This window comes from Neoarius graeffei, chromosome 1 (assembly GCF_027579695.1).
Source record: "Neoarius graeffei isolate fNeoGra1 chromosome 1, fNeoGra1.pri, whole genome shotgun sequence".
NCBI classification, from domain to species: domain Eukaryota; kingdom Metazoa; phylum Chordata; class Actinopteri; order Siluriformes; family Ariidae; genus Neoarius; species Neoarius graeffei.
In genome coordinates, this window is record NC_083569.1 from 92,830,012 (window position 1) to 92,844,682 (window position 14,671).

A 14,671-nucleotide genomic window follows, 5' to 3' on the forward strand; every position below is an offset into this window, starting at 1 on the left:
CAGCTCTGAAAGGGAAAGAGTTTTATACTCATCACTTTTCCACACACATGGTGGAACAAATCATTCTTTCAGAATAATCCGTTTTTTCCACAGTGTTTTACTCACATGTATAATCTTTCATTTTTACAAGTGAAGCTGAATTCAATCAAATCATAAAGCTGAACAGTGAAGGCTAAAGAACAGTGGTTTACTCAGAGTCTGGGGATTTGGACTCAACCCCTTCCAGTCTGATCTACCAGCGGATAAATAGTTTGTATGATCTATAACGATGTCCAAAGTTGATGCTAAGGCCATTATTAAAAAATGTTCTGTTTCCGGTCCACCGGCCGGGTGAGTGCCGTTTGTGCGGTTGAAAATTTTTTTTTTTAACACCAGTTTTTTCAGGTTCGTAAATCTAAAATCGAACTTGACATTTACGCATTCCCAGGGCTTTCCACTAAGGCTCATACTAGCCAGCCATGACAAATAAGTAGCCAGCCGGGGGGAGTAAACACAAAATAAACTCCTGTGCACGCAGTTCCCAGGATTAAATGTATTTTCCACAGACCATTTATTTATTCACTTTACTCAAATCCAAAGTAAAATGGCAGTAAATCTTCTTTCTTTTCTTGCGTATTGCATCATGAGGCGTTCCTGGCTTGTAAATCTCTTATTTTCGGTGCATGACACATTCACGCAGCTGAGCATGCTATGAATTAACGACAACGGTCTGCAGTGGCGGCTACACAAACGCTCCGCGAACATTTCTCCATTTGTGTATGCAAATACACTCCAACGACTCAGTTTGGTTTCATTTACAACCAACGGTGTCTTTTGATGCCAGCACGTAATTGAACGAGAGAAGACTGGTTTACCGGAGACAAAATAAGCGTTATCTCTGCTTCTGTTCCCTCCGACAGCCCCGACGCACTACTGCCTCCGCCGAGCGCGCGCGTACTCTGAACTGAATCAGCTCTGCGCATGCGTTGTGCGGCACAAAAAAATGGCAGCCACCATGAAGGAAGGAGATCCGGAGTTTTCAAACATTTGCTTAAGTGTGAAATCGCAAAATGGTATTCTAGCGAACAACAAAATAGTAAAGATTCAGAAAAACAAATCATTCAGTGATCATTTTAATAGTGTAATTTCATCCGAACTAGGCCTAACGCTCGATTTAGAACTACAAAAAGTCCGTGTGTCGGACATTTTAAGTACCTTTGTAAAAGTTTTGCAAATGTTGCAGTCAGCATTTAAAATGCTAACTTAGTTTTTGTACAAGTTTCAGTTGATTAAACTGTCATTTTATTAAATGTGTCTGCTTTTTTAATAAAGTATTGAAAGAAAAAGCAAACACAGCATTGCGATTTCTTATCCATCCATATATAAAAAAAAAATCCCTCCCTCCCGACTGAAATTTTTTTTTGCTCACCCGGTGGACAGGAAACGGATTTTTTTTTTAAGGATGGCCTAATCTGTGTTTCTCTCCAATGAATGAATGAAAAGTACAAACAGGTCTCAGGTGCTCCATTATAACTCACTAACTCCCCCACACTCCTGCTGCAGACTCCAGAGAAAGAAATAACCTGAGAGTTATAAAACACATTTCTTTATGGATCTGATTCAAATCCACGATGACCTTCACCGTGTTCTGTTGCTATAGTGATACAGGGGCGCGCTCGTGAGAGGGGAGACGTTTAATGGCAGGAGATGTGAAACGGTACGACACGCTCCAGACTCTATGGCCTTTGCCTCGCCCAGAGTAACCCGGAAGTTAAACTGGAATATTTATGGTGTTGAATTTTCCAGCCTGAATCTGACTGGTTGAATCCGACACTGAAATTAGCGACCAGAATCCAGATTTCTGAAGATCTGAAAACTCAATTATTCTGTCTGAATTTGTGAACACTGAAAAAATATATTTGAAAAAACATACTTGATTTTTTAAATCTGAATTTTAAAACATGAATCTTTGAACACTGAAAAACGATAACTTGAATTTCAAGGATGTTAATTCAAAATAAATAAATACAGACATGAGGTTTGCAACTGTATATATTTCACTCCTGGGTGTAAATTCGAGGGGGTTTGGGTTTTAACCCCCCAATAATCAAAAGCAGCCAATACAACGCCCCAAATAATCATATCATCATGATGAATGAAAAATATTAACTGTTATAAAACATGATAAAGTGGTCGGTTTTCTCGATTCGATGTAATTAGGAAGTAAAGAATGACATTTCTTTCAGCCCCCCATCCCTGTGTAAGACGTGTTTGTGGAACCCATCCTCCTCTCCCCACGTCTTCTCACAAGCAGTAGCCGGTGCGAGCGGGAGCGAGCCGTCATACAAAATGAAAAGAGGAGCAACAAAAAACCAACCAACAGCTTTAACTTGTTGGTGCAACAAAAAGAGAAAAGCCTCTGCCCAACAGGAGGTATGTTACTGTAATGGCGCTGACACTCATGAGTCAAAGAACTGAAAAAGTCTGATTTTCTGCTGTGGTTTCACTGTGTGAGGTGAACTGTTAGCTAACTAGACTAGCCTTCAGAGAATCACACCACTTTTATCAGAGATACTCGCTAGCTGGGATTATCTCGATTATTTCGAAGATTAATCAAGTGGTTATTTTTAAATAATTTAGGAATTACCCGTTGCCAGGGTTTTAACAGCGATTAATGCTGCAATAATTATGAGGCAGGTAATGATTCACTCAATTGACAATTTGATTCACAATATACATTTTTAAAATAGCGAATGATTTCATGTCCATTATTTGCTTGGAAATCCCCTCAAATTATATCACTTCCCAGCCACAGACTGACCTGTTTGTTTGTTTGAGATATTCCAGAAATAAACGTATCACAATCACCAAATTTCGGAGGGAACTAAATTTCACCACTTTTATGAAATCGAAAGGCCGTCTCGCTTTAACAATGACTGTAACAGGTTGCCACTAAATTTAACACTAACAGCAGCATTAACTGCAGTGAAACTTTAAAACGAACAGATCATTGTAACGTATCACAGTAATAACAATTAAAAATCTCCTCCACGTTTTTATTCACAACTGCCTCGAGTAATCAAGATGGCACAACATGCACTGCTAAATGTGAACACAAACATTATCCTGGTTCAGTATTTTCAAGTATTTTCTGCACAGGTTACACTATTGTACAAGACTGCTCAGTGAGGTCATTATACAATTTTACATACATTTTTATAATTATAAATTAAAAATATCCCCTTTACAAAATAATGATCCTATGCCTGGCCCTTTCCCAGTGGATCTAGTTAGTCTACGTGCTGATTAAACATGTATATTATTAATGTCCTAGCAACGGCTAAAATGGCTAGGATACGAGGTCTGTAATTATTAACCCCCCCCCCCCCCCCCCCAACTAAAAGCCCAAGGCCTCGCCCTTCCACTACCACAGTGATCAGTGCACACTCATTGACAAATGGCTTAATTTACATTAGGGGGGACCATTGAAATCCCAGGAATATTCTTAAATTAATATTAAATTAATTTAAATATCCCAGGAATGTTTCCTCGGGAATATTCTTTACTCTGCGAACGTCTTTTTTTTTTTTTTTTCCACTTTAACATGGAGCAGTATTTTAAATAGAGCAGCACCTGCAATTATAAGTAAATTGTGCCTAATTACTCAAACTTCCACTGGGGAAAAAATGTTGATTCCTGATTACTTAGAGCAGGGGTGTCAAACTCATTTTGGTTCAGGGGCCACATACAGCCCATCTGATCTCAAGTGGGCCGGACCAGTCAAATAATTGCAAAATAACCTTCGTCAACTCCAAATCTTTAGCATTGTTTTTTCAGTAGGCTATGCTTTATGCTTCAGCCTACATTTGTAGCCGACAATCACTGATCACAAGGGATCTAGATTATTACACCTTTATTCACAGAGAGGCCAATGGATTTGAAATAAAATGCATTTCACTCTCAAACTGGCTTATTTTTATACAGTTGAGTGAATACATTTTTACATCTGACAACCTGAACCACTGCGCGGGAACAGGCTGAGGGCGAGCTGAGAGCGGGCCCGGGCCGCGGCTGAAGCCTCAGATTTTCCTGCCGCGCTGCTGCTGCCCCGCTTGTTCTTCCTGCGCTTCGCATTGCTCAGAAGCTGAAAGGGGCTAAGAAGCTATCAGTGGGCATGTTGTTATGATAACGGGACGACATACTACCAAAAAAGAATACAGCACAGGTTGAGGAGGTCGACGATATTAAAAGATCGCTCGACATGTTGACGGAGGAGGTTTCTGCTGTTAGACAACAGCAGAAAACCATCATGAGCCTGGTGGAGGAAGTTAAAGCCTTGAGGATACAAATAACCGAGAAGGACAAGCGGATTAACTTGCTGGAGAACCGGGTGGCCGATCTGGAGCAATATACCAGAATGAACGACATCATAATCACCGGCTTGGAAGTGAAACCTCGTTCATATGCACGGGCAGTGGCGATGCGGAACGGAGAGGAGCCGAGCGAGGACGACGCGGCATCGGTGGAGCAACAGGTGGTGGCGTTTCTCCGCTCAAAGGGAGTTGAGTTAGACAGGGAAAACATCGAGGCCTGTCACCCGCTCCCAAGGAGAAACGAGAAGACAAAACCGGCAATAATAGTTCGGTTTGCAAATAGAAAACAAAAACGAACTGCTGAAACAGGGAAGACGGCTGAAGGGATCAGACGTTTACATCAATGAGCACCTGACAAAGAAAAATGCGGACATTGCCAGAATGGCCCGTTTACTCAGAAAACAGAAGAAAATACAATCAACATGGACTTCAAACTGCAAAATATACATCAAGTTAAATGGAACACCAGAACAAGCCAAAGTACTAGTCATCCGGGAGCTGGAGGAGCTGAGCAAATATTAACGAAACGTACAACAAGGTATCCTTAAACTACAGCCATGACAACTCCTGATAATAAACAAACATTAGGACTAGAAAACTTTGTATATACAGAACATAAAATACAGGACATAGAACATGATATTGATCCGGATAACAATTTACTCAATGATATAGAAAACAGCTGCAGTTATTACACAGATGAGCACTACAACGCAACTTTCCAGTCAAAGCATAACATATCAATCATCCACTTCAATAGCAGAAGCCTATATGCCAACTTCCACAATATTAAAGAATATTTGAAACAGTTTAAGAACCCATTCAACATCATAGCAATTTCAGAGACATGGATCAGCACTGACAGAGATGTGGACTTTGAGATGGAGGGTTATGATCTAAATCATATAAGCAGAGTGAAAAAGAGAGGAGGAGGTGTGGCAATATATGTGGACAAAGGACTGAAGTATAAGGTGGTGGAGAGTATGACAGCAGCTGTTGATAATCTGGTGGAATGTATCACAGTGGACATTTGTATGGAAAAAGTAAAAAATATAATTGAGCTGTTTGTACAGAACTCCAGCATCAAGTATCGATATATTTGAAAACTGGATGGAAAACATGTTTTCTAACTCAGTGCAGAAGACTGTGTTTATCTGTGGGGATTATAATATTGATCTGTTAAATCCAAAAAGGCATAAAATGACAGAAGATTTCATAAATACAATGTACAGTATGGGTTTATACCCAAAAATCACCAAACCTAGTAGAATTACTTCTCATTGTGTCACATTAATAGATAATATATTTACAAACAGTATGGAAAATAATACAGAAAGTGGGCTTTTATATAATGACATCAGTGACCATTTGCCTGTATTTGTCTATCACTGTAATTACTGGAAACCTAAGGACATGAATCAGCTGAAATACAAACGGATAAAAACCGAAGAAAACATAAGGATACTTAAGAGTGAATTACTTAAACAGAACTGGAGAGTAGTATATGAGGAAGAAGATATTGACAAAGCATACAGTGGATTCCTAAATATCTTTAAAACACTATATGATAAAACCTGTCCTGTAAGGAAATACAATGATGGACAAAAACAAGCAAATGGTCCATGGATCACCAAAGGATTAAAAAATGCCTGTAAAAAAAAAAACACGCTGTATAGACAATTCATAAAAAAAAATAACTTTGGAGGCAGAAATTAAATATAAAAAATACAAGAATAAATTAACCAGCATTATGAGGACATGTAAGAAGGAATATTATAAGAAATTATTAGATAGTAATAAAAATAACATGAAGGGGCTATGGAATGTACTAAATAGTATTATTAGGAATAGAGCTAAAAACAAAAACACAAGCTACCCTGATCATTATATTGAGAATGACAGATCAATAAATAATATGGAGGAAGTGGTAAATGGTTTTAATAGATTCTTTGTAAATGTGGGATCAGATTTGGCAGAAAAGATTCAGGATAAAGACACACCTGGAGGGGCGGAGGCTGCTCGATGGGAGAGAAATCCTAAATCTATATTCATTGGTGCAGTTGGCATAAAAGAGGTCATAGGACATTGTAAGGAGAAGTGAAAGTAAAACCTCCACTGACTGGAATGATACTGATATGAGTTTAATCAAAAAAGTTATTGAAGAAATTGCAGAACCATTTACTCACATATGTAATATGTCTTTTCAATCTGGTAAATTTCCAAACAACATGAAAATAGCTAAAGTTATACCTTTATATAAATGTGGAGATAGACACCATTACACAAATGATGTGTAAGGCCAGTTTCTTTACTCTCTCAGTTCTCCAAGATCCTCGAAAAACTGTTCACAGCAAAACTAGACAACTTCATTGAAAAATATAAACTTTTAGCTGACAGTCAATACGGATTCCGGAAAGACAGATCAACAACCCTGGCATTAATGGAACTTATTGAGAAAATCACAAATGGTATAGACAATAAAAAACATGTTATGGGAATTTTCATAGATCTAAAGAAAGCATTTGACACAATAAATCACGACATTCAATTAAAAAAATTAGAGAGGTATGGTATCAGAGGGGTTGGTTTGGACTGGGTGAGGAGCTACTTAAGTAACAGGCAACAATTTGTAAAAATTGGAGATCACGCATCTGATTATTTGCCCATAACATGTGGAGTACCGCAAGGGTCTGTCTTAGGTCCTAAGCTGTTTTATATTGTACGTTAATGATTTATGTAATGTATCATGTATAATGAAATGCATTTTATTTGCTGATGATACAAACATCTTTTGCGCCGGGGACAATGCACAGCAGCTTATGGAAACAATCACAACCGAAATGAATAAATTAAAAAGGTGGTTTAATGTAAACAAATTGTCATTGAATTTGAGTAAAACAAAGATTGTTATTCGGAAAATAAGTCGAACCCTCAAGTTGAATTGAAAATTGACAACCATAGAAAGAGTTTATGAAATAAAATTTCTGTGTGTGATTGTTGATCATAAAGTCTGCTGGAAGCCGCATATTAATCATGTTAAAGCAAAAATAGCAAAGATTACTGCAATTTTGGGGAAATCAAGACACATTCTGGACTATAAATCACTACATACTCTGTATAATGCACTCATACTTCCATATCTGAGCTACTGTGTGGAGATATGGGGTAATACCTACAAATCTAACCTGCAGCCGTTATGCACATTACAAAAAAGAGCAATAAGAATTGTCAATAATACGGGATATCTTGAGCATACAAACGCATTATTCGTAAAAGCACACACTCTGAAATTCACGGATCTGGTTAAACACAAGACTGCACAAATTATGTATAAAGCAAGACGTAACCTTCTTCCGGGTGAGGTACAAAATACGTTTATGGAAAGGCAGGGTGGGTATAACCTGAGAGGGGAAATGAATTTTAAGAGAGTAAATGTTAGAACAACTATGAAAAGTATGTGCATAACAGTCTGTGGGGTGAAATTGTGGAATGGTCTGGAAAATGAACTCAAAAATAGCACCAACATAAAACTGTTTATAAAATTATATAAAAACATGTTAATAAAAATATATGAGAATGAGGACAGGCAGACTATATAGGTGATGATGAAATTGAGAGCAAGTCTGTGACTGGTCTTCTTGTATTTAGTGTATAGTTATAGGTATGTGTATATGTATGTACTGTATATATGTATTGTATGTGTGTATATATGCATAACATAAGTATCTGTATATTTGATTTGGTCGATATTATACCATGTTGGTATGTTTTGGTTTGTTGGTATGTTTTCTTTTTTGTTTATTGCTTTTGTTTTCTTTTGTATATATAGTTTATTATGGTGGAAAGTGACATTTGATTAGCGGTGGTATAGAGGGTTAGGATTGGATAAGTTATTACTTCTTCCTAATCCTTTCTGAACATTGTTATTGCCTTGTGGCTACGCTATTCTGTTTGTTTATGATGATGTTTTGATTTATATTTATTTAAATTTTTATTTTTATATCTTTCTTCTTTATTGTTCAGAATAAAGTAATCAATCAAAAAAAACTCCCCACACTATACTCAAGTGGGAGCTATGAAGAAAGTAGCCTAAACATCCTGCCCAAATGTGCAAATTTATGAAAAATAAAATTAAATTAACAAACAAAGTTATAGCAGTGCATGAGCAATACGATTAGGCTACATCAGATCAAACTATTTTGTAGGCTAGGCCTACTGAAGCTGAGAATGATACACTGCACCATATTCATTGTCTTTTAAAGTGAAACCAGAGTAATCTTATTTTCAAAGAACTGCATTCTTCAGACTGCAAACATTTGTGAACATTACACGAATTAGGCCCAGGCCTTAATGCTGATTAACCTCCCTCCCCGCTTTCTCTCACCAAGTCTATCGGCTGCTGCTGGCTCCTGACACTTGGCATCTTTTAGCCTTCATGAGGGCAGCAATATCAGGTTTCAAATCCTGAGCAGCAGCACATTTCACAATGTCATTCAAGTGTGCATTTGATAACCTTGAGCGGTGCTTTGTTTTGTTGAGGTTCATAACAGAGAACGCCTGTTCACAAAAATAGGTAGTCCCAAACATGGATAAAACCTTTGCAGCCAGGGATGTTAATTTGGGGTACCCTGGCAAGAGATATTGATAAAACGTGTCCTAAGCCCACCGACGCAAATTTCTGCTTCATATCAGAATCACACTGCAAGTCAATTATCTCGAGTTGGATGTCAGCGGGCATATCAGAAGCATTGAGCATTTCGGTTATTTCTTTAAAAATTCACAAGTCGTCACAGGAATGGGCTAGAGATTTACTTTTTTTGACATCCTTAGAAATTTTTTCTCTACAAGTCTGGGGCCGGATTAAACCATCTAGCGGGCCGTATGTTTGACACCCCTGACTTAGAGTATCAGATCACATGACACCGTTCCACAATTATCGACACCCAGATGATATTTTTTTAAATAAACAAACAACTGGTATGTGGTATTAAGTGAAAACAAAACAGTTTTTTATTCAAAATTAGTTTTACATAGACTTGTATTTAGTACAAAATATCTTTTTATATAAATATATCAATGTCGGTGATTACGTAAATGAGGAAATAATTCTAATGTACGGTGGCCAGGAAGTGCAAAACAAAATTACAAACTGTAAAACACTTACATTTATTAAAACAAAATTACATTGCCAAAACACTTTTACCAAGGACAAAACAAATTTACATCTTAGAAAACAAACTGACAAAACATCTTAGAAAACATCTTACATCTTAGAAAACAAACTGACAAGATGTGAAACACTTTTACAAGCGCTGAGACAAATCTACAAGTGGCAGAACACTTTTACGAGTCCCGGAACAAATTTACAAACGAAAATCTTGACAGAAGGGGAATGTACCGAATGCCGCAAGCAACTTGGAAGTACGGTTGCTGGGAAGTGATGGAGTGAGCGGTCGATCTGTGTCGTCTTCTATGGAGTTTATGGTGAAAGAACTTCAACTGTGACTGAATGATGTTTTGCCCCTTTTGTGGAAAACACATGAACCACAAAATGGAACTCTGTCCATTCCAGCAGAATAACCGTGTCCATCATATAAATAGTTCCTGGAGTACAGAAGCTCAAAGACAGAAGAACGACAGTCCTGTAACTGTGGGCTGAAAGGAAGATATCAGCCAAAACAAGGAAGGAAACGTGTCCAGGTAAGCTGTATTGGCTGTTCTATACATAGCATTGAAAAACTGTATATCATATTTTATCTGTGCATGATATATGAAATTAATTTTATGTTTCTATTATTTTACTAGATAAACATAAAATTGATGGTGCCACATGGAACTGATTTAAAAGCTCTAAGAGGGAAAACACTCCCGTTATTTACAGACCCAGAGGTAGCAGCACCTGATCTACTGAAACAAGCTGTCCAGAAAATGCGAACTTTCAACAAGGACATGCGTGATGGACTGTATATTCTTTTCTCTAGACTGCTCAGAGGTGATCATGTGCCTGGGTCAGAAAGGCCATTCAAACTGGCAGAATATAAAAATGAAACAGGAAAAGCATATTCCAGGATTACTTTTTCATTTGCATAGAAAGACACTTTAAAGGAGGTTTGTGGAGCTCATGATTCAATATTTTTTACATAATTACATACTCTACTGTAGGATACATAATCTGTTGGATTTTTTTTTTGTTTTTACAACAGTGGATGATACGTCAGACTCTGATTCTGAGATTGTCATCACATCAAGGAGCACAGGTAAATTCAATCAAGCTGACAGTGTGGTACATACATTTATTATGTATTTAATTTTTTAAAAATAAGTATGCATGTATTCATTCATTTGTTGGATCTATGTTTTAAGCATAAAACCTATGTTCTGGTCTATATTTTAGAAGAACAAGGCTTGTTTTGATTATTTTGCAGTTACTATCAGAAACACACAACCTTTCACCATCGATATATACTGTATGTGGGAAGGGAACAATAATGGAAGCTGTTAAAAATTGTTGATAATTGTATGCGTTTCCTCTCAGGTTTTTGAACCACAAAACCAAAGTACTCCCCAACACAAACCTGATGATGAAAGGTAAGTACTCACTTTTATACAATCAGTAATTTATCTTTAAATTGTTGATGTGATTATCCCAGAGCATTTGCTTTGATGAACATGTAGCAGAAAACACTATACATGTAATGTGATTATTTTTTGTTATTAATCTCTTATTTATAAATCTTACAGTTCCTCTGACTACTAAATATTACTCAGAGCTCTACTGTAGCCTGTATCATGAACGTAGTAATTTTATGAATTTTATCATGTTTCCGAGATGGACCGGGACATTCAGCCACAAATCAGCCTGGACAGGTATTAAGGCAGACTGTGGCAGCCTGATGTTTCTTGCTTTCAGTGTTGTTTCATACATTTTAAATTGTTTTTCAGATAGTAAGATCTGATACTGAGGATCTGGATCCACCTGAAACAAATCCAGACAAGACTTCTTGCTACAGGGAAGTAAAAAAAAATGATAACTCAATTTTAATTCATGGATTCCATGGGAAATAAATTTGTGTTTGTAAGATGTTTTAACATGAAAATGGTAATTTCCCAACAGTAAATACACAGACCTGTACACACCAGATGTTGAGGAAGAGGAGCTGGCTGCAGTCAGTGTGAAAACATTTACAAAAAACACACAGCAATGTAAAGTAACAGCTATTAACTGTAGCATTGCAGTTTTTCACTGTACAACGTACACCACTGTCCAGCTGTGGGTGACAGATTCAGACATTTAGTGTTCAGGCATAGACAGCAATGTTTCACTCCAAATCAGATGACGGGGCTCACCACGGTCTGGTTTCATAGTTTGTCAAGATGTATTTTCACTTTTCCCTGTGATGTTTCCAACTGATTCGGATACCTCTTCACCAAATGTTACATTAATAAACAACAAAAATTCAGATATTGCCTTTTAATTATTTCTGTGATAGACTGGTCATGAGATTTTCTCAATCCATTTTAAAACAGAAGTGCATTTTCAAATGTACATGATTCTCAGGCTAGAAAATTTTACTTGTAGAGCACCAAATTACAACATGGTCATCTCTTGGCATACATTTAAAAAAAAATGCAAGAAGAAAACCCAACAACATAACCATCAGCGTGCCACATGTAGTTCGGTTCCACTGAGTGGTAGGTTCTTCTTATAAGAACCTTCTGTGTGCTCTCCTCTCACACCCTCGAGGATTAAGGTCCCAGAGCAAATTCATCACATCATCTCTCTTCACTCGAAGATTGTACTTTTGCTCGAATACCTGCCACATTGTGCGGCAGACAAACAGTTGTCCAGATCCACAAAGTGATGGTGTTAATTATTGCGTTTGCAGAGGAATAATCCTTTCTGCGGTACAACCCGGCTTCCTTTACTACTTTTAAAAGTCCTCAAGCTGATGTTTACACTGTGTGAACTTGACATCATACCCATGATTACATCATACGAGTGGCCCTCATTCAAATATTGTACATAATGGCAAGGCATATCTGGTCCTTCTGTCTGGCCTGTGTCCTTTTAAAACCTCTAGAGACTGTCCACAGGAAAAGCCAAGCAGTGTTCAGTGGTTCATGTGTTTTCCACAAAAGGGGCAAAACATCATTCAGTCACAGTTGAAGTTCTTTCACCATAAACTCCATAGAAGACGACACACATTGACCGCTTACTCCATCACTTCCTGGCCACCGTACTTCCGGGTCGCTTGTGGCATTTGGTACATTCCCCTTCCGTCAAGATTTTTGTTTGTAAATTTGTTCCGGGACTCGTAAAAGTGTTCTCCACTTGTAGATTTGTCTCAGCGCTCGTAAAAGTGTTTCGCATCTTATCGGTTTGTTTTCTAAGATGTAAAATTGTTTTGTCCTTGGTAAAAGTGTTTTGGCAATGTAATTTTGTTTTATAAAATGTAAGTTTTTCACAGTGAGTAATTTTGTTTTGCACTTCCCGGCCACCATACTAATGTTTGTAAACAAATGAACTGAATGTTTAACCTGTCAGAAAATCTTTTTGCTCCACTTTCTAACTGTTTTCGTAGATCACATTTTGTTAATCATTAGTTGTTGTTTATATTAATTTCTATAGTTTACCAATAATTCAAACAATGCTCTAATTTGTTCCAGTTAGATTCAGGTTGGTGAAGCTTCAGTATTTTCAAACAAGTGATTTTTTTTTCATTGAGATTTTAAATTTAGATCTAAAAATATAAAATGTCTACTGATATTGTACGATGTGGTCGATATTTACAACAAACTGCAAAAAAAAAATCTGAATGAAATAAAAATCTGACGATTTCAAGCATGTCATTTTCTATATGTTAGGACTTTAATTCTGTTCTAATTCTATTTATTGCAATTGGATTCCAAATACTCTATAAACATTCCACTCTGTTATGAATCAGAAAATAATTATTATAAATCATAGCACTTATATTTTTTTAAAGTACTTGATCTACTTCAACAATGTTACACAAAGATCAATCCATAACAGTTGTAAATGTCCCCTAATTCCACAGGGTGTCAATGGTGGACACCAGTGAAAGTGATCACTATTATCGACACCTCACGTGACTCTCAAACGCACGTTTAGATACAAAATGGCGACTGTCAAATGAAAGAGTAAGAAACCAAGTAGGTTTCGACAAGGAGATCATGAAATATCGGTGAATTTGATCAGTAAAAGCATGTCCATGATCTTTCCACCATGCTTACCTGCGATGATAACGTCCGGGTTTTCCTCAAATTGCTGATCGTGCTAAAAAAATTCCATCTCGGGTAACGAGCTTATCATCAGATGACAAGATCAAAGGGCGAGGCGGGTCTTCCGGTTGATTAATTAACCAATAATAACTGTTGTAACTGAAAGTCACTTTTGTAAAATTGTTTTTTTATTGGTAAATCTGAAAAGGTGTCAATAATTATGGACTGTTGATAATTGTAGCCGCCGCTCTATTTCTTCTTCTAACCACAACCCCGTAAATTTATTTTTTATGGAAGAATCCAACTCTTTAATCGCCCCAATATCACGAGCACCGATGACCGTCTCCATTTTTGTGCAGGCCCCGTAGTTGATAGAATATACATCGCGAACCGGGATTCGTCAAAGATATCCCAACTGACCAAAAGTCAACACTTTAAACACTCTGTGGGCCGGGAACCACTAAAAATCACAGCCAGTCTCAAAGCGTACAGGACTGAACAGTAATACTGAGGACCGAATCACAGACCTGAACCAACACCCCCCAGCTTTTTTCATCAAATTTACACTGATCTCATGAATGACCCATATAGATGTCTAAAAATCGGAATTCCGTTAAAAACCGGAAAAATCTCATGCCTGCAAAACAATTTAATAAATTAAATAAAAGTAGTGAGAAGTGTGTACGTAATGGAGTATAAATGCATTTTTAAGTCATAAATGTACTTGAATAAGAGTCTTGATGGTGGCTGGTGGTAAATTATTTGAGGGCCACAGTAAATAATATACATCACTAATATATAATTAAAAAAAGTTTATATAAAAGCTTTTTTATCATTTGAATCTGAACTGTGTTTCATCTGAATAACAAACATGGTACACAGAAAAGTTTTCACCCTTTTGTTAACAAACAAAAAAATGTATGGTTTTATCATCTGTCCTTTTGTGTAATTTGTACTTTGTTTCGAAAATGTGTGCTCAGTCCATCAACTTTGAGTTTCTCCTCCAAACATCTTTTGAAAGGAAAAATAATGATGCACTAAATAATCCACTTCATTCATGTTCAGTCCACCTGAGA

At 37.1% G+C, this 14,671-nt stretch overlaps 1 protein-coding gene and 1 long non-coding RNA gene across 5 annotated transcripts in view; one reads left to right on the forward strand and one right to left on the reverse strand.

Annotated features, from left to right (window-relative positions):
• Positions 1–14,671, reverse strand: part of LOC132870071 (butyrophilin subfamily 1 member A1-like) — a 138,757-nt gene that overhangs the window by 35,711 nt on the left and 88,375 nt on the right. The window lies entirely within an intron of this gene.
• Positions 10,391–11,364, forward strand: LOC132870803 (uncharacterized). The gene is made up of 4 exons (XR_009651206.1): positions 10,391–10,460; positions 10,556–10,609; positions 10,888–10,940; positions 11,295–11,364. It is a non-coding gene; the product is annotated as an uncharacterized LOC132870803 (long non-coding RNA).